Raw genomic sequence first — 27,050 nt, 5'->3', positions numbered from 1 at the left:
TTGCTTGTAGGCTGGTCCTTGAAGAAGTAATAACATATATTCCTTTTGTTTCAATCTTATTTCGGTTAACTTGAAATGCCTTCGGAACATCAATTGTCTGTGAGGTGTTGTAAACTGTAATGTTATGACAAATTCCAATGTCTTGATTAAATAGTACAAGCCATTGTATATCAGACGAGGATAGGATAAATTTAAAATTCGAAAAGTCCGGTAGAAATCCTTTTGTACGTATCAGATAGAACTCAACAGCGTCTACAAACAAATAATATCCTATAATTACATAACATAATAGAAAAGAAAGGAATTGGGGTATCCATCCTCGACAAAAATCAGTATATGAACACCCAAAAACACAAAAAGCAAAGGAACAGCGCTTTATTGCTGGTCTTCATCTCATATTCACAGTGAGGCCTTCAACACGGGAATAAAAATTCTCACCTCACTGCAATTTTTAAGACGGCATCTAGCACCTTTTTGTGCAGAGTTCTTTGCAAACTGACGATCACGCCACAACTGTGAATTAAAGAACAAAGCCATGGAGTAATATGAATCTAAAATGTACTGTCATGTTATAATCACACTGAAGCGTGCAAAACAAAAAAAAAAACAAAAACAAAAAACAACACCAATACAAAAATTTAGGCAACCATGGGGCACACCGAAATATATGTTAGATAACTTGGCAGAAAATAACTTATAAATAGAGCAAATAATTCGGATCGACTATACACGATATAACACCACCAACTCAGGCCCGACCAAAAAGAACGTACCGGAAAGTAGAACATATATAAAACAAAATAGTTCATGCACGGATACCTGACTCAAGCTAGCGAACAATTGTAGCGAACAATTAGCTAGCGAACAATTAGGAGGTATAACTAAAAACCACAATATCACATAAGGTTATCACGTTTTTTCGAGCTAGCGAACAATTATGAGAATACATACAATCTTAAACGAAAACGAAAAAACTAACTTAAAACAAAAGGGAAACCATACTTCATATATAAAGAATACAAAGCCTTTCTTTCCTAACTAAATAAGTCCACATAAGGCATTCAATAGACAGCTGGATTACAATGACCATAAGGTAACACATTGACACAATGCATTTTTAGGGAATGGGGGTGCACTTTATGTTGTTTGGTCCGATTAATAGAGATTGTGACAGGTTACGACTATATAGGTGTTTAAGAGGAGATAGTGCCGCATCGTTTAGGAAAATCTCCAGAGTGGTTTATGTTCGAAAATCTTAAATTGTGGTAGAAAAAAACTGAAATTAATAAAATGAAATTAGGGTATAGGACATTTTAAGTTATTTTTTGAACAATTTGAATAGATTGTTACAGGCAACGACTATATAGGTGTTTTAGAGGAGACATTTTCGCATCGTTTAGGAAAATCTCCAGAGAGGTTTATGTTCGAAAATCTGAAGTTGCGGTAAAAAAACTGAAATTGACAAAATGAGATTAGGGGGGTAGGGTACTAAAAGTTAATGTTGAACCAATTTATAGAGATTGTGACGGGCAACGACTATATAGTTGTTGTAGAGGAGACATTGGCGCATCGTGTAGAAAAAAAATCCAGATCACTTGTTGTTCGAAAATCTGAAGTTAGGGTTAAAAAACTGAAATTTACAAAATGAGATTTGGGGGTTGGGCACTCAAAGTTAATTTTGGACCAATTAATAGAGATTGTGACGGGCAGCGACTATATAGGTGTTGTAGAGGAGACATTGACGAATCGTTAAAGAAAATCTCAAGATTGGTTTATGTTCGAAAATCTGAACTTACGGTTAAAAAACTGAAATTGTGAAATTGAATAAATGAGATTTGGGGGGTAGGCCAATTTAAGTTACTTTTGGACCAATTTGAAGCGATTGTGACCGACAACGACTATATACGTGTGGTTGAGGAGACATTGGCGCATCGTTTAAGAAAATCTCCAGAGAGTTTTATGTTCGAAATATGAAGTTAAGGTTAAAAAACTGAAATTGTGAAATTGACAAAATGAGATTAGGGGGGTAGGGCACTCAAAGAAAATTTTGGACCAATTTAAAGAAATTGTGACGGGCAACGACTATGTAGGTGTTGTAGAGGAGACATTGGCGAATCGTTTAAGAAAAAAATCTCCAGAGAGGTTTATGTTCGAAAATCTGAAGTTACGGTTAAAAAACTGAAAATTTTATTGTGAAATTGACAAAATGAGTTGAGGGGGTAGGGCACTAAAAGAAAAATTTGGACCATTTCAAAGAGATTGTGACGGGCAACGACTATATAGGTGTTGTAGAGGAGACATTGGCGCATCGTTTAAGAAAATCTCCAGAGTGGTTTATGTTCGAAAATCTGAAGTTACGGTTAAAAAACTGAAAATTTTATTGTGAAATTGACAAAATGAGATTAGGGGGGTAAGGCACTAAAAGAAAAAAATGGACCATTTTAAAGAGATTGTGACAAGAAACGACTATATAGGTGTTGTAGAGGAGACATTGGCGCATCGTTTAAGAAAATCTCCAGAGTGGTTTATGTTCGAAAATCTGAAGTTACGGTTAAAAAACTGAAATTGTGAAATTGACAAAACGAGATTAGGGGGGTAGGCCAATTTAAGTTAATTTTGGACCAATTTCAAGAAATTGTGACGGGCAACGACTATATAGGTGTTGTAGAGGAGACAATGGCGCATCGTTTTAAGAAAATCTCAAGAGTGGTTTATTTTCGAAAATCTGAGGTTACGGTTAAAAAACTTAAAATTTTATTGTGAAATTGACAAAATTAGATTAGGGGGGTAGGGCACTAAAAGAAATATTTGGTCCACTTTTAAGAGATTGTGACGGGCAACGACTATATAGGTGTTGTAGAAGAGACATTGGCGCATCGTTTAAGAAAATCTCCAGAGTGGTTTATGTTCGAAAATCTGAAGTTACGGTTAAAAAACTGAAATTTTATTGTGAAATTGACAAAATGAGATTAGGGGGGTAGGGCACTAAAAGAAAAAATTAAACCATTTTAAAGAAATTGTGACGGGCAACGACTATATAGGTGTTGTAGAAGACACATTGGCGCATCGTTTAAGAAAATCTCCAGAGTGGTTTATGTTCGAAAATCTGAAGTAACGGTTAAAAATCTGAAAATTTTATTGTGAAATTGACAAAATTAGATTAGGGGGGTAGGGCACTAAAAGAAAAAATTGGACTCTTTTAAAGAGATTGTGACGGGCAACGACTATATAGGTGTTATAGAGGAGACATTGGCGCATCGTTTAAGAAAATCTCCAGAGTGGTTTATGTTCGAAAATCTGAAGTTACGGTTAAAAAACTGAAAATTTTATTGTGAAATTGACAAAATGAGATTAGGGGGTAGGGCACTAAAAGAAAAATTTGGACCATTTTAAAGAGATTGTGACGGGTAACGACTATATAGGTGTTGTAGTGGAGACAATGGCGCATCGTTTAAGAAAATCTCCAGAGTGGTTTATGTTCGAAAATCTGAAGTTACGGTTAAAAAACTTTAAATTTTATTGTGAAATTGACAAAATGAGATTAGGGGGGTAGGGCACTAAAAGAAAAATTTGGACCATTTTAAAGAGATTGTGACTGGTAACGACTATATAGGTGTTGTAGAGGAGACATTGGCGCATCGTTTAAGAAAATCTCCAGAGTGGTTTATGTTCGAAAATCTGAAGTTACGGTTAAAAAAATGAAATTGTGAAATTGACAAAATGAGATTAGGGGGGTAGGCCAATTTAAGTTAATTTTGGACCAATTTCAAGAGATTGTGACGGGCAACGACTATATAGGTGTTGTAAAGGAGACATGGGCGCATCGTTTAAGAAAATCTGCAGAGTGGTTTATGTTCGAAAATCTGAAGTTACGGTTAAAAAACTGAAAATTTTATTGTGAAATTGACAAAATGAGTTGAGGGGGTAGGGCACTAAAAGAAAAATTTGGACCATTTCAAAGAGATTGTGACGGGCAACGACTATATAGGTGTTGTAGAGGAGACATTGGCGCATCGTTTAAGAAAATCTCCAGAGTGGTTTATGTTCGAAAATCTGAAGTTACGGTTAAAAAACTGAAAATTTTATTGTGAAATTGACAAAATGAGATTAGGGGGGTAAGGCACTAAAAGAAAAAAATGGACCATTTTAAAGAGATTGTGACGAGAAACGACTATATAGGTGTTGTAGAGGAGACATTGGCGCATCGTTTAAGAAAATCTCCAGAGTGGTTTATGTTCGAAAATCTGAAGTTACGGTTAAAAAACTGAAATTGTGAAATTGACAAAACGAGATTAGGGGGGTAGGCCAATTTAAGTTAATTTTGGACCAATTTCAAGAAATTGTGACGGGCAACGACTATATAGGTGTTGTAGAGGAGACATTGGCGAATCGTTTAAGAAAAAAATCTCCAGAGAGGTTTATGTTCGAAAATCTGAAGTTACGGTTAAAAAACTGAAAATTTTATTGTGAAATTGACAAAATGAGTTGAGGGGGTAGGGCACTAAAAGAAAAATTTGGACCATTTCAAAGAGATTGTGACGGGCAACGACTATATAGGTGTTGTAGAGGAGACATTGGCGCATCGTTTAAGAAAATCTCCAGAGTGGTTTATGTTCGAAAATCTGAAGTTACGGTTAAAAAACTGAAAATTTTATTGTGAAATTGACAAAATGAGATTAGGGGGGTAAGGCACTAAAAGAAAAAAATGGACCATTTTAAAGAGATTGTGACGAGAAACGACTATATAGGTGTTGTAGAGGAGACATTGGCGCATCGTTTAAGAAAATCTCCAGAGTGGTTTATGTTCGAAAATCTGAAGTTACGGTTAAAAAACTGAAATTGTGAAATTGACAAAACGAGATTAGGGGGGTAGGCCAATTTAAGTTAATTTTGGACCAATTTCAAGAAATTGTGACGGGCAACGACTATATAGGTGTTGTAGAGGAGACAATGGCGCATCGTTTTAAGAAAATCTCAAGAGTGGTTTATTTTCGAAAATCTGAGGTTACGGTTAAAAAACTTAAAATTTTATTGTGAAATTGACAAAATTAGATTAGGGGGGTAGGGCACTAAAAGAAATATTTGGTCCACTTTTAAGAGATTGTGACGGGCAACGACTATATAGGTGTTGTAGAAGAGACATTGGCGCATCGTTTAAGAAAATCTCCAGAGTGGTTTATGTTCGAAAATCTGAAGTTACGGTTAAAAAACTGAAATTTTATTGTGAAATTGACAAAATGAGATTAGGGGGGTAGGGCACTAAAAGAAAAAATTAAACCATTTTAAAGAAATTGTGACGGGCAACGACTATATAGGTGTTGTAGAAGACACATTGGCGCATCGTTTAAGAAAATCTCCAGAGTGGTTTATGTTCGAAAATCTGAAGTAACGGTTAAAAATCTGAAAATTTTATTGTGAAATTGACAAAATTAGATTAGGGGGGTAGGGCACTAAAAGAAACATTTGGACTCTTTTAAAGAGATTGTGACGGGCAACGACTATATAGGTGTTATAGAGGAGACATTGGCGCATCGTTTAAGAAAATCTCCAGAGTGGTTTATGTTCGAAAATCTGAAGTTACGGTTAAAAAACTGAAAATTTTATTGTGAAATTGACAAAATGAGATTAGGGGGTAGGGCACTAAAAGAAAAATTTGGACCATTTTAAAGAGATTGTGACGGGTAACGACTATATAGGTGTTGTAGTGGAGACAATGGCGCATCGTTTAAGAAAATCTCCAGAGTGGTTTATGTTCGAAAATCTGAAGTTACGGTTAAAAAACTTTAAATTTTATTGTGAAATTGACAAAATGAGATTAGGGGGGTAGGGCACTAAAAGAAAAATTTGGACCATTTTAAAGAGATTGTGACTGGTAACGACTATATAGGTGTTGTAGAGGAGACATTGGCGCATCGTTTAAGAAAATCTCCAGAGTGGTTTATGTTCGAAAATCTGAAGTTACGGTTAAAAAAATGAAATTGTGAAATTGACAAAATGAGATTAGGGGGGTAGGCCAATTTAAGTTAATTTTGGACCAATTTCAAGAGATTGTGACGGGCAACGACTATATAGGTGTTGTAAAGGAGACATGGGCGCATCGTTTAAGAAAATCTGCAGAGTGGTTTATGTTCGAAAATCTGAAGTTACGGTTAAAAATCTGAAAATTTTATTGTGAAATTTACAAAATGAGATGAGGGGGTAGGGCACTAAAAGAAAAATTTGGACCATTTTAAAGAGGTTGTGACGGGCAACGACTATATAGGTGTTGTAGAGGAGACATTGGCGCATCGTTTAAGAAAATCTCCAGAGTGGTTTATGTTCGAAAATCTGAAGTTGCGGTTAAAAAAATGAAATTGTGAAATTGACAAAATGAGATTAGGGGGGTAGACCAATTTAAGTTAATTTTGGACCAATTTCAAGAAATTGTGACGGGCAACGACTATATAGGTGTTGTAGAAGAGACAATGGCGCATCGTTGAAGAAAATCTCCAGAGTGGTTTATGTTCGAAAATCTTAAGTTATAGTTAAAAAACTGAAATTGTGAAATTGACAAAATGAGATTAGGGGGTAGGCCAATTTAAGTTAATTTTGGATCAATTTCAAGAGATTGTGACGAGCAACGACTATATAGGTGTTGTAGAGGAGACAATGGCGCATCGTTTAAGGAAATCTCCAGAGTGGTTTATGTTCGAAAATCTGAAGTTACGGTTAAAAATCTGAAAATTTTATTCTGAAATTGACAAAATGAGATTAGGGGGTAGGGCACTAAAAGAAAAATTTGGACCATTTTAAAGAGATTGTGACGGGCAACGACTATATAGCTGTTGTAGAGGAGACATTGGCGCATCGTTTAAGAAAATCTCAAGAGTGGTTTATGTTCGAAAATCTGAAGTTACGGTTAAAAAACTTAAAATTTTATTGTGAAATTGACAAAATTAGATTAGGGGGTAGGGCACTAAAAGAAAAATTTGGACCATTTTAAAGAGATTGTGACGGGCAACGACTATATAGGTATTGTAGACGAGACATTGGCGCATCGTTAAAGAAAATCTCCAGAGTGGTTTATGTTCGAAAATCTGAAGTTACGGTTAAAAACCTGAAAATGTTATTGTGTAATTGACAAAATGAGATAAGGGGGTAGGGCACTAAAAGAAAAATTTGGACCATTTTAAGAGATTGTGACGGGCAACGACTATACAGGTGTTGTAGAGGAGACATTGCCGCATCGTTTAGGAAAATCTCAAGAGTGGTTTATGTTAGAAAATTTGAAGTTACGGTTAAAAAACTGAAATTGTGAAAATGGTAAAATAAGATTAGGGGGGTAGGCCAATTTAAGTTAATTTTGGACCAATTTCAAGAGATTGTGACGGGCAACGACTATATAGGTGTTGTTGAGGAGACAATGGCGCATCGTTTAAGAAAATCTCTAGAGTGGTTTATGTTCGAAAATCCGAAGTTACGGTTAAAAAAATGAAAATTTTATTGTGAAATTGACAAAATGAGATTAGGGGGGGGGGGGGGGGGGTAGGGCACTAAACGAAAAATTTGGACCAATTTCAAGAGATTGTGACGGACAACGACTATATAGGTGTTGTAGAGGAGACATTGGCGCATCATTTAAGAAAATCTCCAAAGTGGTTTATGTTCGAAAATCTGAAGTTACGGTTAAAAAACTGAAATTGTAAAAACGAGGGATGGCGTACCTTAAGATGATTGAAGACCAATTCATAGAGATTGTGACGGGCAACGTTTGTATATATCACGTAGAGGAGACATTAGAGAAGACAATGGCGTATTTATTTAGAAAAACTCCAGAATCGTTTATGTTTGGAAATCTGAAGTTAGGTTAAAAAAAAATAGGGGGGGGGGGTTACCTTGTATAATGGAATGATGTTACTTTTTATACTTGTATAAAAAAGTACATCAATATTTTTCCCGCGAAATTTATGTATATTTAAAATTTTAATAGATGTTTATATCAAAAAACATGTTTAACCCCGCCGCATTTTGTGCGCCTGTCCAAAGTCAGGAGCCTCTGGCCTTTGTTAGTCTTGTATCATTTTTAATTTTAGTTTCTTGTGTATAATTTGGAGTTTAGTATGGCATCCATGATCACTGAACTAGTATACATATTTGTTAAGGGGCCAGCTGAAGGACCCTCCGGATGCGGGAGTTTCTCGCTGCATTGAAGACCCATTGGTGGCCTTCGGCTGTTGTCTGCTCTATGGTCGGGTTGTTGTCTCTTTGACACATTCCCCATTTCCATTCTCAATTTTACCGTTTACAACACACGTTTGAAATCAACATTCTCTTGAGTCGGTAGTCCACAAACACGACAATGAAGTAAGTAATTTTTTATATTGAAATGACAGGGTCCTAAAACTTTGACAATGTCATTTTATATTCTTTTTACATATCTCTTTCTGTCAACTCCTTCGCCATCCACATAAAACATGGATGATTGTAAACGTGCACATTATTACATATTTGTATACTGCACACAACATAATTGATCCCAAAAATGGAAAGAAATATAATATAGTCCTATTAATTTTATTTTACTAATAAAATAGAAGTGATTGCTGAAATAAAGAAGTAATTTGTCTGAAAGCTTTGGAATTATCTTGTTGAATGACCAAACCACACCCCTTCCCTTTTTTCGACGAGTCAACGGTCGTTAAACGTTCTAACGGGTGAACGTACATTTATCGCCGAGCTTCGTTGAGTATAATAGGGTAATAGCTAAACTTCTGATAAACTTTGTCAAATTATTTGGCTGAGACAATTTCATTTTTTTTTTCACAAAATAATGGAAAATATGAGAGAACAGTAATACAAAAACGAAATTTAATTTGATTTACTTTGATTTAAATTTAAAATTTTAATAGATGTTTATATCAATGTTTATTGTTTTCTCTGTCCGAACTCAGCATCTGTCAAATTCATAAATGTTATGGGGACGATACGCAAGTTTATGGCAAGAGTTTATAGATGTTCGTCTGTGGTAGCTAATAACGGTTTATTATCTTTCTCGTGAACTAGGTTGCACGTGTTCCAATTTTAATGTTTGTCAACTTTTATGTTAATCTGTTGTTTCAAGATTTTAGAAGAATTAGCTGTGCGATATCGAACTTATATTTTTTTAGAAAATAAATATATTTACATTTACTCGCGTGTGAAATAATTCTAGTGAAAAAATATCACAAAAAGGAATTCTATAACCTATCAATATTTTTAGGTTATTATGCCCCCGCCGTATCGGAGGGGCATTAAGATTTACCCTTGTACGTCCGTACGTCCGTGCGTCTGTGCGTCCCAAATAATGCCAATGCTAAATATAAGGTAAAAGTCCAAGTCATCCTTTTCCCCCCATTTAAAAAAACATATATCAAAAAAAGGAATTCTATAACCTATCAATATTTTTAGCTTATTATGCCCCGCCGTAGCGGAGGGGCATTAAGCTTTACCCTTGTCCGTCTGTACGTCCGTGCATTCGTACGTCCCAAATAATGTCAATGCTAAATATAATGTAAAAGTCCGAGTCATCCTTTTCCCCCCATTTAAAAAAAAATCATATATCACAAAAAGGGACTCGATAACCTATCATTTTTTTTTAGCTTATAATGCCCCCGCCGTAGCGAAGGGGCATTAAACTTTACCCTTGTCCGTCTGTACGTCCGTGCATCCGTATGTCCCAAATAATGCCAATGCTAAATATAATGTAAAAGTCCGAGTCATCCTTTTCCCCCATTTAAAAAAAAAATCATATATCACAAAAAGGAACTCGATAACCTATCAAATTTTTTTAGCTTATTATGCCCCCGCCGTAGCGGAGGGGCATTAAACTTTACCCTTGTCCGTCTGTACGTCCGTGCATCCGTATGTCCCAAATAATGTCAATGCTAAATTTAATGTAAAAGTCCGAGTCATCCTTTTCGCCCCATTTAAAAAAAAATCATATATCACAAAAAGGAACTCGAAAACCTATCAATATTTTTTAGCTTATTATGCCCCCGCCGTAGCAGAGGGGCATTAAACTTTACCCTTGTCCGTCTGAACGTCCCTGTGTCCGTACGTCCCAAAATTGGTTTCCGTTCTCTAACTTTTATAAATTAGTTTGCCTCAACCAATTGTCATAAAACTTATACACAATATATAGATATAAGAAGATGTGGTATGAGTGCCAAATGAGACAACTCTCCATCCAAGTCAAAATTTATAAAAGTAAACAATTATAGGTCAAAGTACGGTCTTCAACATGGAGCCTTAGCTCACACCGAACAGCAAGCTATAAAGGGCCCCAAAAATTACTAGTGTAAAACCATTCAAACGGGAAAACCAACGGTCTAATCTGTATAAAAACGAGAAACGAGAAACACTTATGAACCACATCAACAAACGATGCTTATTACCACAAAACACAGATCAAATTTTAATTTTGGTGGCGTCACTTTTACCGTTCTAGAGTTATACTCCTTTACAAATAGAAAAATTGCTAAAATTTTCATTTCCGTTCTCTTTAACTCCAATTTGTCTCAACCAAATGTTATTTTGTTCCATAAATTTATGCTCTTCTGAGTTAAAGTATCAATTTTAGATCGGTCTTTATGTTAGAATTTCACCTACCTACACCCTACAGATGGCTTTATTACACATTTTTTAATATTCAAAAAGAGCATTCTAAGGATAATTTTTTATTCAACGTGTATAACTTCAATTGATGTTATTACCTTTGACGTTTTTTTTTAAACTTTTGTTTCCCGTCTTACGAAAAGAGAAGAAATCTGTTTGTAAACATTTTACACCATATTCACACGAAAAAAACATGATAACACTCGAAAAAGACCGATCAATTCACGCTTTAAAACGATCCAGGGCACAAAATCGTCTATTTTGTCGTCGTGAAGTTTTCTTTTGATTTTTGTCGAGCCTGAGACTTTTGTCGCAAAAGCGAGACATAGCGATCCTACATTCCGTCGTCGGCGTTGTCGTCGTCGTCGTCCGGCGTCGTCGGCGGCGTCCACAAATATTCACTCTGTTGTTAAAGTTTTTGAAATTTTAATAACTTTCTTAAACTATCCTGGGTTTCTAATAAACTTGGACAGAAGCTTGTTTATGATCATAAGATAGAACCCAGAAGTAAATTTTGTAAAAACAAATCCTGTTTATCCGTATTTTACTCATAAATGGACTTAGTTTTTCTGCCAGTTAACATTACATTCACTCTGTGGTTAAAGTTTTTCAAATTTTAATAACTTTCTTAAACTATCCTGGATTTGTACCAACCTTGGACAGAAGCTTGTTTATAATCATAAGATAGTATCCGGAAGAAAATTTTGTAAAAAATAAATCCTGTTTATCCGTATTTTACTCATACATGTAACTGGACTTAGTTTTTCTGCCAGGAAACATTACATTCACTCTGTGGTTAAAGTTTTCAAACTTTTAATAACTTTCTTAAATTATCCTGTATTTGTACCAAACTTGGACAGAAGCTTGTTTATGATCAAAAGCTAGTATCTAGAAGGAAATTTTGTAAAAAGAAATTTCCTGTTTTTCCGTATAATACTTATAAATGGACTTAGTTTTTCTTCCAGTTAACATTACATACAGTCTGCAGTTAATGTTTTTAAAACATTTATTAGATTCATAAACCATCCTGGATTCCTTTCAAACTTGAACAGAAGCTTCTTACAATCAAAAGATAGTATCTAGAGGAAAATTTGTAATAATTATTTCCCCATTTTTGTTGAGCCTGCGACTAACAGCAAAAGTAGGCGAGACACTGGGTTCCACGGAACCCTTACGATTTTTTTCGTATGAAACTGAAATGTAATCATATGTCAAAATCTGCAAAAAGCAAAAGTATTGCTGTTTATACAAGTATTACTTTTATTTAAAGTAAGTTCTCTGGGGTAAATTTCAGCAGTATGATTAGGGAATTCTTTATTATTTGAAGCAAAAATGCCATCAAGGTAACGGTAAGCGTTATTAAATGTATCTATTAATTGGAATTTAGACGAATCTTCACTAAGAAATTGGCCATTAACTCAAATTCATAACAATACAGGAACAAGTTCTGAAGTAAAGTATCATAAGGATGAAAATCAAGATTTGAAAAAAGAACCATTTGGTATTTCAAAAGTAGTTTTGTAGATAAATTGACTTGTGATTACAATGTAGATTTCAATCATTCCAATAAAGAGTTGGACCAAGTGATACCGGAGCGGACTGTTGGTTGCGGGCTGCAATCGGCAAGTCAGTTGAATATGAAGGAGGAAAGAAAATATAAGTGTTTCACCAAAACATTATATATACGGGTATATAAGGTTCAATTTGTGAATATTTGAAAAATGTGTAAGAATGTTTCGTATTTTATTTCCTTTATTAAACTGAACGAAGGTTTGAAATTTATTTGAAATTGATTCTTTATATTATAAAACTTATATGTATGAGTGCCATTATATGAATTTAACAATTATGAGACAAATAACAAATGATTTACCAGCGGTAAAATTTTAGCTGGAGAAGTTAACTTGCTACGGATAAATAGCAGAAAATGTAGAAATTTCGAGAAATCACACATAGCGATGTGTACGAAACAGAACCTTTTCAGGAAGAAATTCACGACTTTATCAAAATTCCACTGAAAGAATTGTTATGAAAAATAATGGGTTTACTCCTGGTTTGCCCACTTTTAATTACACCAATTATTTATTAGTAAAGAAAACAAAAAAGACAAAAGGTTTAATGAGCATACAATTATATAGTAATTTCCAACTTAGGTATATAGTTTATCAGTGTTTTCTATATATATTCAGGTATTTTTTTATTTTGTAATTCCATTTTCATAAATGTATAGATACATTATAAATAAATCATATATTTTTTCTCTCAATAATTTAACATACATGTAAAATAATGACACTAGCCTGTTTTAAAAGTAATATAAAGTATATAAAAAAAAACTAAACAAACTTCGTGTGCAGGGTTTTGGGGCCGCTGAAGGCCTGAAGAAGCTATAGAAAAATGTATGCAAATGGAAAGCAACACTAAGAGAATAAAGTAAATGTTCCTTAGACAATATACCTAAGTTAAATGAAACCCATTTTCAGACATTTAATTCAAGTAAATTAATATTTATACATTATATTATTTAAAGATTTGGGAAGTTTTGCCCTAAACATGCATATGTAAACATCGGTGACGACCATTTGATATTGTAGTGGAAGGAAGGGGGGTGGGGGGGGGGATTTTGAAAATAAATAACTCAACCGTATTAATAAGAAAAATATGTAGGAGAAAGCAAAAACATGTAGTTCACATATAGTTTTATGGATGTAGCTGCTATTTTTTTTTTAGATAAAAAATCCTTAAAAAAAATAAAAGTCAAGTTAAATTTTTTTTTTACTAAAATACAAATGGAAAGCAACACTAAGATTTGGGAAGTTTTTCCCTAAAAAAATGAAAAAAAATCAAATTTTGGAAGAATCTGGTGCCATCTCATACTTTAGAATAGCATTTATGAAATGGCTTAAAAGACCTGCCGAGTTATTTATTTTCAATACATTTTAAGTCAGTTTATTTATTTTCAAACTACTGCAGGACAAACCATTATTTTTTCTTATTATCAGGGCTGAGTTATTTATTGTCAAATTCAATACATTTTCCTGATAAAAACTATATTAAAAATTTTGAACATTTTCATTGATTTAATAGCATAATATAGTATTTGATAAAATTTTACAGGTAAAATAAAAGGTAAAAAATATGACTATAATTCAGAAATAAACTATAATTGTTAAAACAACAATCCACCCTATGTTTACATATGCATGTGATTAAAAGTGGGCAAACCAGGATGACACCAAAATAATGACCATAACGCCGGAGTATTTTTTGTTGATTAACAAAGTCATTTAAAAGTGTGCAAAGTTTGCTACAATTCCATTACGACCTTTCTTAAACTATTTATGTTAAATGTTTTGTTATTTTGTTATGTTATATTAAACATGTAATATCACTTTTCATTCAATGTGTGTGTCCCCCCCCCCTTTAATAAAACATGAATTGAAATCTAGAGACGCATGATAGATTATCATGATAATGATTATAGAAAGCCATTTAAAACAATTTACCAAATCTCTAAAGTTATAATTTTATTGTGTGAACCATCAAATTTTAAGGTGGATTAATTGGTTTCAGTGACAGATTTCCTCTTACAATATTTTATAACAAGTTTAATTGTTTCAAATGAAGGATTTATGCCCATCTGTCCAAACTCATTCAAACAAAAGTAAATAAGATGTAATAGTTATGTGCAATTCAGTATCCCTTTGCATTTTCATCCTTAAATTAAATGAAGTAATTAAGAACTTGTATCTGTCAAGACCTATTGTTATTGTTATTGTAAAATGAATGAGTATTCATTTGGTATAAATAAAACCAAATGAAGTGCAAATGTCAATCATTAAGCAACCCAACAAAAAGTAACTAAATAATAAGAACATACATTTCAAATATTAACAGAAGTATACATAATTAAATGTTTAGAAAAACCTCATTTAATTCCATTCCCATTGTTAATTCTAAACGTAGAATGAGAGGAAAATATTTATTTGTTTGCATGTATATGTTCACGAATACGTAGTAATCTAAAGAAAAGGTAAAACGTAAGCATTTCATAATTGTGACTTTCAAATTATGTCTATTTTTGTTTTTGTAATAAATAAACCATTTTCGGCCACTTGCCCTCTTCTGTTTCCGTATGTTTTTTCTTTATTATTTTGTGATATTTTTTTTATTAAAGATATGTTTATTTAGACAAATTACGAATTTTGAATGACTACTACAAAAAGTGAGATATCGAAAAAAGAAAGCACTATCAAGCCCATTCAAATGCTTAATCAAATGATCACTTTAAAATTACTGCCAATACTACTTCAAGTGATCTGAAATATATTGTACATGTCAATAAATGTCTGAAGGTATATAAATTGTCACTTTGATTAATTGGGAAATAATTAATTTTAAACATTAAGCATGAGTGTTGGTCTATTTTTCAAGATTTTAAATATGCATAAGTCAACTTCCACATACAGTTGAGACCGTTTTGTGGTAATAAGCATTGTGTTTAAGTTTCATAACATTTGGTTGAGGCAAACTGAAGTGAGAGAACGGAAACGAAAATTTCATAAAGGAGTAGGGGCAATAAGGCCCTTATTTGGCCCAAATATTACTGCAAATTTAAAAGTTATCATACATATACTTTAACTTGTCAAAACTAGACTAAGGTACAAGGTATTCAGAAAATAGAAACAAATGTCACGTTTAACGAGTTACCATGGCAACAAACCATGACGAAACTTGTATATTTTGTAAAACTTCTAAATTTTCCTAGTTTTTCATCAAGTTTTAGGTATATTTTAGATTGGCAAAGTATGCGCGCATACAAGAAACAACTTTATATTTGGTAAGATTATGTCAATAGTTAAAATAAAGCTTCTCTTAAATAATTTTGTTGTTTCTTGGCTGCGCACGATGTTTCCACAATGGAAATAACAATGGAAAACTGCATAAATTCTGTATTTTTCATCATTTTCATGAAAACGGTACATATTTTGACGTAATTGTGACGTCATCAGATAAAAAAATCTTATGTTTTTCATTTATATTTCCTGACTCTATGCATTTCAAAACAATATGTGCAAATTTGAAATAGTTGTCAAATATTTTATTTCTTGGGCCAAAACCGGGCCTTAATGCCCCTACTCCTTTTTCAATTTTCTCAATTTCACAATTTCAATTTTTTAATCGTAACTTCAGATTTTCGAACATAAACCACTCTGGAGATTTTCCTAAACGATGCGCCAATGTATCCTCTACAGCACCTATATAATCGTTGCCCGTCACAATCTCTTGAAATTGGTCCAAAATTAACTTAAATTGGCCTACCCCCCTAATCTCGTTTTGTCAATTTCACATTTTCAGTTTTTTAACCGTAACTTCAGATTTTCAAACATAAATCGCTCTGGAGATTTTCTTAAACGATGCGCCATTGTCTCCTCTACAACACCTATATAGTCGTTGCCCGTCACAATCTCTTGAAATTGGTCCAAAATTAACTTAAATTGGCCAACCCCCTAATCTCATTTTGTCAATTTCAGTTTTTTAACCGTAACTTCAGATTTTCGAACATAAACCACTCTGGAGATTTTCTTAAACAATGCGCCAATGTCTCCTCTACAACGCCTATATAGTCGTTGCCCGTCACAATCTCTTTAAAATGATCCAATTTTTTCTTTTCGTGCCCTACCCCCATAATTTCATTTTGTCAATTTCACAATAAAATATTCAGTTTTTTAACCGTAACTTCAGATTTTCGAACATAAACCACTCTGAAGATTTTCTAAAACGATGCGCCATAGTCTCCTCTACAACACCTACATAGTCGTTGCCCGTCACAATCTCTTGAAATTGGTCCAAAATTAACTTAAATTGGCCTACCCCCCTAATATCATTTTGTCAATTTCACAATTTCAGTTTTTTAACCGTAACTTCAGATTTTCGAACATAAACCTCTCTGGAGATTTTCTTAAACGATGCGCCAATGTCTCCTCTACAACACCTATATAGTCGTTGCCCGTCACAATCTCTTTAAAATGGTCCAAATTTTTGTTTTAGTGCCCTACCCCCCTAATCTAATTTTGTCAAATTCACAATAAATTTTCAGTTTTTTAACCGTAACTTCAGATTTTCGAACATAAACCACTCTGTACATTTTCTTAAACGATGCACCAATGTCTCCTCTACATCACCTATATAGTCGTTGCCCGTCACAATCTCTTGAAATTGGTCCAAAATTAAATTAAATTGGCCTACCCCCCTAATCTCTTTTTGTCAATTTCACAATTTCAGTTTTTTAACCGTAACTTCAGATTTTCGAACATAAACCACTCTGGAGATTTTCTTCAACGATACGCCAATGTCTCCTCTACAACACCTATATAGTCGTTGCCCGTCACAATCTCTTTAAAATGGTCCAAATTTTTCTTTTAGTGCCCTACCCCCCTAAACTCATTTCGTCAATTTCACAATAAAATTTTCAGTTTTTTAACCGTAACTTCAGATTTTCGAACATAAACCACTCTGGAGATTTTCTTAAACGATGCGCCAATGTCTCCTCTACAACACCTATATAGTCGTTGCCCGTGAAAATCTCTTAAATTGGTCCAAAATTAACTTAAATTGGCCTACCCCCCTAATCTCATTTTGTCAATTTCACAATTTCAGTTTTTTAACCGTAACTTCAGATTTTCGAACATAGACCACTCTGGAGATTTTCTTAAACGATGCGCCAATATCTCCTCTACAACACCTATATAGTCGTTGCCCGTCAGAATCTCTTGAAAATGGTCCAAAATTAACTAAAGTTGGCCTACCCCCCATCTCATTTTGTCAATTTCACAATTACAGTTTTTTAGCCGTAACTTCAGATTTTCGAACATAAACCACTCTGGAGATCTTCCTAAACGATGCGCCAATGTCTTCTCTACAACACCTATATAGTCGTTGCCCGTCACAATCTCTTGAAATAGGTCCAAAATTAACTTTCATTGGCCTAACCCCCAATCTCATTTTGTCAATTTCACAATTTCAGTTTTTTAACCGTAACTTCAGATTTTCGAACATAAACCACTCTAGAGATTTTCCTAAAGGATGCGCCAATGTCTCCTCTACATTACCTATATAGTCGTTGCCCGTCGCAATCTCTTTAAATTGGTCCAAAATTAAATTAAATTGGCCTACCCTCCTAATCTCATTTTGTCAATTTCACAATTTCAGTTTTTTAACCGTAACTTCAGATTTTCGAACATAAACCACTCTGGAGATTTTCTTAAACGATGCGCCAATGTCTCCTCTACAACACCTATATAGTCGTTGCCCGTCACAATCTCTTTAAAATGGTCCAAATTTTTCTTTTAGTGCCCTACCCCCCTAAACTCATTTTGTCAATTTCACAATAAAATTTTCAGTTTTTTAACCGTAACTTCAGATTTTCGAACATAAACCACTCTGAATATTTTCTTAAACGATGCGCCAATGTCTCCTCTACAACACCTATATAGTCGTTGCCCGTCAAAATCTCTTAAATTGGTCCAAAATTAACTTAAATTGGCCTACCCCCTAATTTCATTTTGTCAATTTCACATTTTCAGTTTTTTAACCGTAACTTCAGATTTTCGAACATAGACCACTCTGGAGATTTTCTTAAACGATGCGCCAATGTCTCCTCTACAACACCTATATAGTCGTTGTCCGTCACAATCTCTTGAAATAGGTCCAAAATTAACTTTCATTGGCCTAACCCCCAATCTCATTTTGTCAATTTCACAATTTCAGTTTTTTAACCGTAACTTCAGATTTTCGAACATAAACCACTCTGGAGATTTTCCTAAACGATGCGCCACTGTCTTCTCTACATTACCTATATAGTCGTTGCCCGTCACAATCTCTTTAAATTGGTCCAAAATTAAATTAAATTGGCCTACCCTCCTAATCTCATTTTGTCAATTTCACAATTTCAGTTTTTTAACCGTAACTTCAGATTTTCGAACATAAACCTCTCTGGAGATTTTCTTAAACGATGCGCCAATGTCTCCTCTACAACACCTATATAGTCGTTGCCAGTCACAATCTCTTTAAAATGGTCCAAATTTTTCTTTTAGTGCCCTACCCCCTAAACTCATTTTGTCAATTTCACAATAAAATTTTCAGTTTTTTAACCGTAACTTCAGATTTTCGAACATAAACCACTCTGAATATTTTCTTAAACGATGCGCCAATGTCTCCTCTACAACACCTATATAGTCGTTGCCCGTCAAAATCTCTTAAATTGGTCCAAAATTAACTTAAATTGGCCTACCCCCTAATTTCATTTTGTCAATTTCACATTTTCAGTTTTTTAACCGTAACTTCAGATTTTCGAACATAGACCACTCTGGAGATTTTCTTAAACGATGCGCCAATATCTCCTCTACAACACCTATATAGTCTTTACCCGTCACAATGTCTTTAAAATGGTCCAAAATTAACTTAAATTAGCCTACCCCCCTAATCTCATTTTGTCACTTTCACAATTTCAATTTTTTAACCGTAACTTCAGATTTTCAAATATAAACCACTCTGGAGATTTTCTTAAACGATGCGCCAATGTCTCCTCTACAACACCTATATAGTCGTTGCCCGTCACAATCTCTTTAAAATGGTCCAAATTTTTCTTTTAGTGCCCTACCCCCCTAAACTCATTTTGTCAATTTCACAATAAAATTTTCAGTTTTTTAACCGTAACTTCAGATTTTCGAACATAAACCACTCTGCATATTTTCTTAAACGATGTGCCAATGTCTCCTCTACAACACCTATATAGTCGTTGCCCGTCAAAATCTCTTAAATTGGTCCAAAATTAACTTAAATTGGCCTACCCCCTAATTTCATTTTGTCAATTTCACATTTTCAGTTTTTTAACCGTAACTTCAGATTTTCGAACATAGACCACTCTGGAGATTTTCTTAAACGATGCGCCAATGTCTCCTCTACAACACCTATATAGTCGTTGCCCGTCACAATCTCTTGAAATAGGTCCAAAATTAACTTTCATTGGCCTAACCCCCAATCTCATTTTGTCAATTTCACAATTTCAGTTTTTTAACCGTAACTTCAGATTTTCGAACATAAACCACTCTGGAGATTTTCCTAAACGATGCGCCACTGTCTTCTCTACATTACCAAATAGTCGTTGCCCGTCACAATCTCTTTAAATCGGTCCAAAATTAAATTAAATTGGCCTACCCTCCTAATCTCATTTTGTCAATTTCACAATTTCAGTTTTTTAACCGTAACTTCAGATTTTCGACATAAACCTCTCTGGAGATTTTCTTAAACGATGCGCCAATGTCTCCTCTACAACACCTATATAGTCGTTGCCCGTGAAAATCTCTTAAATTGGTCCAAAATTAACTTAAATTGGCCTACCCCCCCTAATCTCATTTTGTCAATTTCACAATTTCAGTTTTTTAACCGTAACTTCAGATTTTCGAACATAGACCACTCTGGAGATTTTCTTAAACGATGCGCCAATGTCTCCTCTACAACACCTATATAGTCGTTGCCCGTCAGAATCTCTTGAAAATGGTCCAAAATTAACTAAAGTTGGCCTACCCCCCATCTCATTTTGTCAATTTCACAATTACAGTTTTTTAGCCGTAACTTCAGATTTTCGAACATAAACCACTCTGGAGATCTTCCTAAACGATGCGCCAATGTCTTCTCTACAACACCTATATAGTCGTTGCCCGTCACAATCTCTTGAAATAGGTCCAAAATTAACTTTAATTGGCCTAACCCCCAATCTCATTTTGTCAATTTCACAATTTCAGTTTTTTAACCGTAACTTCAGATTTTCGAACATAAACCACTCTAGAGATTTTCCTAAACGATGCGCCAATGTCTCCTCTACATTACCTATATAGTCGTTGTCCGTCACAATCTCTTTAAATTGGTCCAAAATTAAATTAAATTGGCCTACCCTCCTAATCTCATTTTGTCAATTTCACAATTTCAGTTTTTTAACCGTAACTTCAGATTTTCGAACATAAACCACTCTGGAGATTTTCTTAAACGATGCGCCAATGTCTCCTCTACAACACCTATATAGTCGTTGCCCGTCACAATCTCTTTAAAATGGTCCAAATTTTTCTTTTAGTGCCCTACCCCCCTAAACTCATTTTGTCAATTTCACAATAAAATTTTCAGTTTTTTAACCGTAACTTCAGATTTTCGAACATAAACCACTCTGCATATTTTCTTAAACGATGTGCCAATGTCTCCTCTACAACACCTATATAGTCGTTGCCCGTCAAAATCTCTTAAATTGGTCCAAAATTAACTTAAATTGGCCTACCCGCTAATTTCATTTTGTCAATTTCACATTTTCAGTTTTTTAACCGTAACTTCAGATTTTCGAACATAGACCACTCTGGAGATTTTCTTAAACGATGCGCCAATGTCTCCTCTACAACACCTATATAGTCGTTGCCCGTCACAATCTCTTGAAATAGGTCCAAAATTAACTTTCATTGGCCTAACCCCCAATCTCATTTTGTCAATTTCACAATTTCAGTTTTTTAACCGTAACTTCAGATTTTCGAACATAAACCACTCTGGAGATTTTCCTAAACGATGCGCCACTGTCTTCTCTACACTACCAAATAGTCGTTGCCCGTCACAATCTCTTTAAATCGGTCCAAAATTAAATTAAATTGGCCTACCCTCCTAATCTCATTTTGTCAATTTCACAATTTCAGTTTTTTAACCGTAACTTCAGATTTTCGACATAAACCTCTCTGGAGATTTTCTTAAACGATGCGCCAATGTCTCCTCTACAACACCTATATAGTCGTTGCCCGTCACAATCTCTTTAAAATGGTCCAAATTTTTCTTTTAGTGCCCTACCCCCCTAAACTCATTTTGTCAATTTCACAACAAAATTTTCAGTTTTTTAACCGTAACTTCAGATTTTCGAACATAAACCACTCTGAATATTTTCATAAACGATGCGCCAATGTCTCCTCTACAACACCTATATAGTCGTTTCCCGTCAAAATCTCTTAAATTGGTCCAAAATTAACTTAAATTGGCCTACCCCCTAATTTCATTTTGTCAATTTCACATTTTCAGTTTTTTAACCGTAACTTCAGATTTTCGAACATAGACCACTCTGGAGATTTTCTTAAACGATGCGCCAATATCTCCTCTACAACACCTATATAGTCTTTACCCGTCACAATGTCTTTAAAATGGTCCAAAATTAACTTAAATTAGCCTACCCCCTTAATCTCATTTTGTCAATTTCACAATTTCAGTTTTTTAACCGTAACTTCAGATTTTCGAACATAAACCACTCTGGAGATTTTCTTACACGTTGCGCCAATGTCCCCTCTACAAAACCTATATAGTCGTTGCCCGTTACAATCTCTTCAAATTGGTCCAAAATTTTGTTTTAGTGCCCTACCCCCCTAATCTCATTTTGTCACTTTCACAATTTCAGTTTTTTAACCGTAACTTCAGATTTTCGAACATAAACCACTCTGGAGATTTTCTTAAAAGTTGCGCCAATGTCTCCTCAGCAGTCGTTGCCCGTCACAATCTCTATAAATGGGTCAACAATCAACTTAAGGTATCCCCCCTTTTCGGTTTTAATTACAATTTTTTCAACCTAACTTCAGATTTTTTTAACATAAATCATCCTGGAGTTTGTCTTAATAGATACGCTAATGTCTCAGCTGCATCACCTATGCAGTCGTGTACCGTCACAATCTCTATAAATGGGTCAAAAATCAACTTAATGTATGCCCCCTCCTCCCTTTTCGTTTTTACAATTTCAGTTTTTTTAAACTTAACTTCAGATTTTTAAACGTATACCATTCTGGAGTTTGTCTTATTAGATACGATAATGTCTCCAATATGTTACCTTTACAGTCGTTGCCTGTCACAATCTCTATAAATTGGTCAAAATCTTTATGGTATCCCTTTTGTTTTAATTTTTTTTATTCGTTTTTGTTTAATATTTTGAGTATTCTCATATTTGTCCGCTAGGTCTCTGTAATTGTTCGCTAGCTCGAAAAAACGTGATTGTCTTATGTGAAATTGTGGTTTTTAGTTATACCTCCTAATTGTTCGCTGGCTAATTGTTCGCTACAATTGTTCGCTAGCTTGAGTCAAGTTGCACGGATAGGTGTAAAAATCAAACTATGTAGAATATATTTTGGTAATTTAGGTATCAATTGAAAGGCGAAGGACTGGTGATCCTTGTAGAACACATTTTGACTGATGATTTTGAATAATACAAAAGTGTATGAATGAATTCTAAAATTGAGGGCATATATTTATAAAAATAAGAAGATTGTGGTATAATTGCCAATGAGACAACTCTCCACCACAGACCAAATGACATAGAAGTTAACAACTATATGTCACCGTACGGCTTCAACAATGAGCCAAACCCATACCGTATAGTCAGTTGTTTCTCACATATGAAGTACCTGGTTTGGTGTATCCAAAGTTCCGATAACCAGTACGGTCTGATGTGTAAATATCGGTTCATTGACCCCGCCCTCCATAAATGTTTGAAAGGGAAACATTTAACGAAGAAAGCAACGGGGCCAAGAACAGATGGTGTGTGTCTTATCAAAATTTTATTTACACCGGTTGTCTTAAATTGAGAATGTTGCAGCACACATCAGAGAAGTTATCTCAAGAATAAATACGCCATTTCATTACACCTCAAGCACGGGGAAACTTTCTACGGCCTCCACAAAGCACGAGAGACAAACTCCGTTAATATAATAAAAAAGAAAGGATATGTGTGTTTCATTAAAATCCGTATTTATTATTGGGAGACAAAAGTAAAATAACAAAAATACCGAACTCCAAGGGAAAATGGCAAAATCAAAAGCTCAAACACATCAAACGAATGGAAAACAACTGTCATATTCCTGACTTGATACAGACATTTCCTTATGTAGAAAATGGTGGATTAAACCTGGTTTTATAGCTAGCTAAACCTCTCACTTGTATGGCAGTCGCCTATAATTCCATTATATTGACAACAATGTGTGAGCAAAACTAACAGACATAATAGGTAAAAACGTCAAAAATTGGGGTACAGCAGTCAACATTGTGTTATAATCTTAATCACTATAAAAACAAATAACTGTTTCAACAAAGAAACAACAAAATGGCATAAAGACACTCTATAGACAAAGTACATAAGCAAAAATGAAAGACAAGAAATCAAAATTGACCATAGCACAATAACACAATGGCGGGATGTATAAGTACCCATCCACGTCATAGGTATATAATCAATTAAACAACATTCACGAGGTATTCCAAAAGTATACTTTATTTTCAAATAAAGTACAACACTCACGACTGCACGTGCTTCCCATGACAGCTTTCAATCTTCAGTCAAAATTCAATCTGCGTCAAAGATGAACAAACATGCATTCTAAACGTGTGGAGATTAAGAAGGGATAAAAGTATAGATCACAGTCAATTAACAATTGCAAAAAAGGTTATCATAGCAGACGCCAATACAGGACGATCTCCAAAACGTGGTACCATGCAACTAACAAAATAAATATCACTTATGACACAATTAGAGCTACATGTACACTTACCTAACAGTTGTCTTCTCATGCCAGCATTTCTCAAATTGGAAACAAAGTCCATAATTTAAAAGTGAATTTAACTATTCGGCACTTCCAGAATTGTTGCTAACTTAAATGGACATAATATATGTGGACAATATATGATTCAGAGTATACCTTTTGGTACTTGTCCGTTACATGCTGAGAAAGGATCGATCTTGCTTGTTTGTGCAGGAGTTGTCGATCCTGTTGTCCAAGGATTTCCTGATTGTGCGTGTGTGCTTGTTTGTACTATTGTTGTTCTATGCTGAACTATATAAATACACTGATATCTGGGGTTACATTCATAAAAATTTTGAGTATGCGTATCGTACTCAGACTCAGAAATCAACTAATCAAAATATAAGATTTACTGTTTCGAGCACACATTTTGTATAATTAGTACTAAGTAAAATTTTATATTAACATGGTACAAAACTTTATATGGTCAATCAAAGAGTTATATCACATTGACCCATAACGTACGGATGTTGACCAACTTGCCATTTGAAGGAAACTTTGATGATGGGCAACACATATATTTTAGATGACAGATGGGCCCACAATAGGGCAACACATATATTTTAGATGATAGATGGGCCCACAAGACTAGTAGTCTATTTTGAAGTACAGGTTGAATTAGATAATTTATTGTAGCATAGTATTCATTTATATTTGTTCATGCATTAACATTGAATGACTTTGACAGAGTATATAGTATGACAGTATTTTGATTTTCTATTCACGTTGATATTTACATCCTGAGTTTTCTATTTCTTTATTCCGATTGGTTACTCTGTGAACTCCCTCCTTTAAGACTGAGGCACTCTTTTCAATTTCATTGCAGAGATATTGAACACTGGCACTTTTTTGTGATATATATATGATTCTTATTCTGGAAACCATTCTTTATATTCAGGTCCGTTATATTCTTTATATTAGTCTTATCTTGGTATGGAAGATATGAAAGTGTTATGAAAACGTGTATGAAAGTCCAGTTTAATTCCCATAAGTATAAAAGTTTTATAAATTGGTATTTGCAAGAAAGATAACATATTACAGTAGTTATATTATTTTTCATATTTGGGAGTTATTTACGCCCTAACTGATGAGTCTACAAGTTGATAGACGTTCTTTCCTTAAATGTGTCCATGGGTTGTTGTTTCATGTCACGTGGTTATTACACTAATGATTTTGGCGATAGAAAAATTTGTATTACATTGACAAAATGAACGGGTTAATATCGAGTCACGTGGTTATTACATTACTGGTTTGACGAAAGGGAAAGGTTTATTACAAGTCACGTGGTTATTACATTAATGGCTCTGGTTTATATCGAGTCACGTCGTTACATTACTTGCTATAAACTGGTTTTGACAATAAGGAAAATATCGTATCAAGTCACGTGGTTATTACACTAATGATTTTGACATAGAAAAATGTTTGTATCGAGCCACGTGGTTATTACATTACTGGCTTTGACAATAAGGAAAAATCGTATCAAGTCACGTGGTTATTACGCTAATGATTTTGGCGATAGAAAAATGTTTGTATCAAGTCACGTGGTTATTACATTACGGGCTTTGACAATAAGGAAAAATCGTATCAAGTCACGTGGTTATTACACTAATGATTTTGGCGATAGAAAAATATTTGTATAGAGTCACGTGGTTATTACATTACTGGCTTTGACGATTAGGAAAAGTTGGTATCAAGTCACGTGGTTATTACATTACTGGTTCAGACTATAAGGAAAAGTTTGTATCAAGTCACGTGGTTATTAATTTACAACCGCAGATGGAAATTATGATTAGGCTTTGTATCAGAAAAAAAACGAAGTGGCCCTTACTAAGTTGAAATTGTACAATCACTTCAAAAGTGTTTTATTTTACCATAATTTTAATTTTGGTCACTAAATAGGCAAAGTTGTATGTGCATTTGTTCTCTCTTTTTTGTATTTATTATGTGTTGGACATTATAAACATCATGTAGTGTAATGACCTTATTGTCATATTGTGTTCATAATATGTTGTATATAGCTTGTTAATTTCCATTTGTATGTATTAACTATATGTCAATCTTCATATATTGGAGGAAATAAAGACAATCAATCAATCAATCAATCGATACCAAGATTTAAATTGTGTTTGTTCTTTTTGCCGTTGAGATAGCATATTTGATAGCTAAGCATTTGGATATTTCTATAAAAAAATTAGATCTGGTCATTACTTTTATAAATTTTGACCTGGATGGAGAGTTGTCTCATTGGCACTCATACCACATCTTCTTATATCTAATAAGTCATCATAAAGTATCACAGAATTGATATTACCGCTTACAATGGTTTATATAGATCGGTATTCGGTCGTTCATGTTTAATGGTGGTTACATTGAACAATTTCACATAAAACCAGATGTTACATGCAGTCAGTATTACTGTGGTTATATTTATCCATTAAAATATACATAAATGTGTTTCAAGGGATGTGCTGCAGAAACGATAATAGGACAACAACCCAATAACATTAGAAGGGTGACATATCTTCTGTCTGATTGCAAACTTGCATGTTAAAGATTCAACCCAATTTGTCCGTTTAGTACAAAGCTGAGTATACCATGTGACATTGACATGTTGTTGTCTTAAGCATTCATGTTATATTTGTCACTGGACATTAAACAGTCATCAATTTATCATATTACATTGCCAAATAACTTGGGGATGTTTACTTTATATATTCCAAGTAACAATATTTTCAAAATAAAATCATATTAGAGATTACATGACAATGTGACCAACAG

General features: G+C 34.1%; 2 long non-coding RNA genes across 17 annotated transcripts; one reads left to right on the top strand and one right to left on the bottom strand.

Annotated features, from left to right (window-relative positions):
• The first annotated feature begins 822 nt into the window (after nt 1-822).
• Nucleotides 823-7,877, top strand: LOC127731780 (uncharacterized). Of its 14 annotated transcripts, none has more exons than XR_007995767.1 (6): nt 823-1,238; nt 2,143-2,659; nt 3,614-3,798; nt 5,507-5,696; nt 5,888-7,011; nt 7,589-7,877. It is a non-coding gene; the product is annotated as an uncharacterized LOC127731780 (long non-coding RNA). The 14 variants fall into 14 exon arrangements; XR_007995766.1 differs by lacking the exon at nt 5,507-5,696 and adding an exon at nt 4,749-4,933; XR_007995771.1 differs by lacking the exons at nt 5,507-5,696; nt 7,589-7,877 and adding exons at nt 4,749-4,933; nt 7,386-7,401.
• An 8,541-nt stretch (nt 7,878-16,418) lies between these two features.
• On the bottom strand, nt 16,419-19,768 carry LOC127731779 (uncharacterized). 3 transcript variants are annotated; one of them, XR_007995765.1, is made up of 4 exons: nt 19,182-19,768; nt 18,488-18,623; nt 16,818-17,193; nt 16,419-16,627 (listed from the first exon to the last, which is right to left on the bottom strand). It is a non-coding gene; the product is annotated as an uncharacterized LOC127731779 (long non-coding RNA). The 3 variants fall into 3 exon arrangements; XR_007995763.1 differs by lacking the exon at nt 16,419-16,627 and having other exon boundaries at nt 16,783-17,193; XR_007995764.1 differs by lacking the exons at nt 16,419-16,627; nt 16,818-17,193 and adding an exon at nt 17,727-18,303.
• Nucleotides 19,769-27,050: the final 7,282 nt, after the last annotated feature.

This window comes from Mytilus californianus, unplaced genomic scaffold (genome assembly GCF_021869535.1).
Source record: "Mytilus californianus isolate M0D057914Y unplaced genomic scaffold, xbMytCali1.0.p SCAF_20, whole genome shotgun sequence".
In the NCBI taxonomy this organism is placed as follows: Eukaryota; Metazoa; Mollusca; class Bivalvia; order Mytilida; family Mytilidae; genus Mytilus; species Mytilus californianus.
This window is presented reverse-complemented; position numbering and strand designations above follow the sequence as displayed.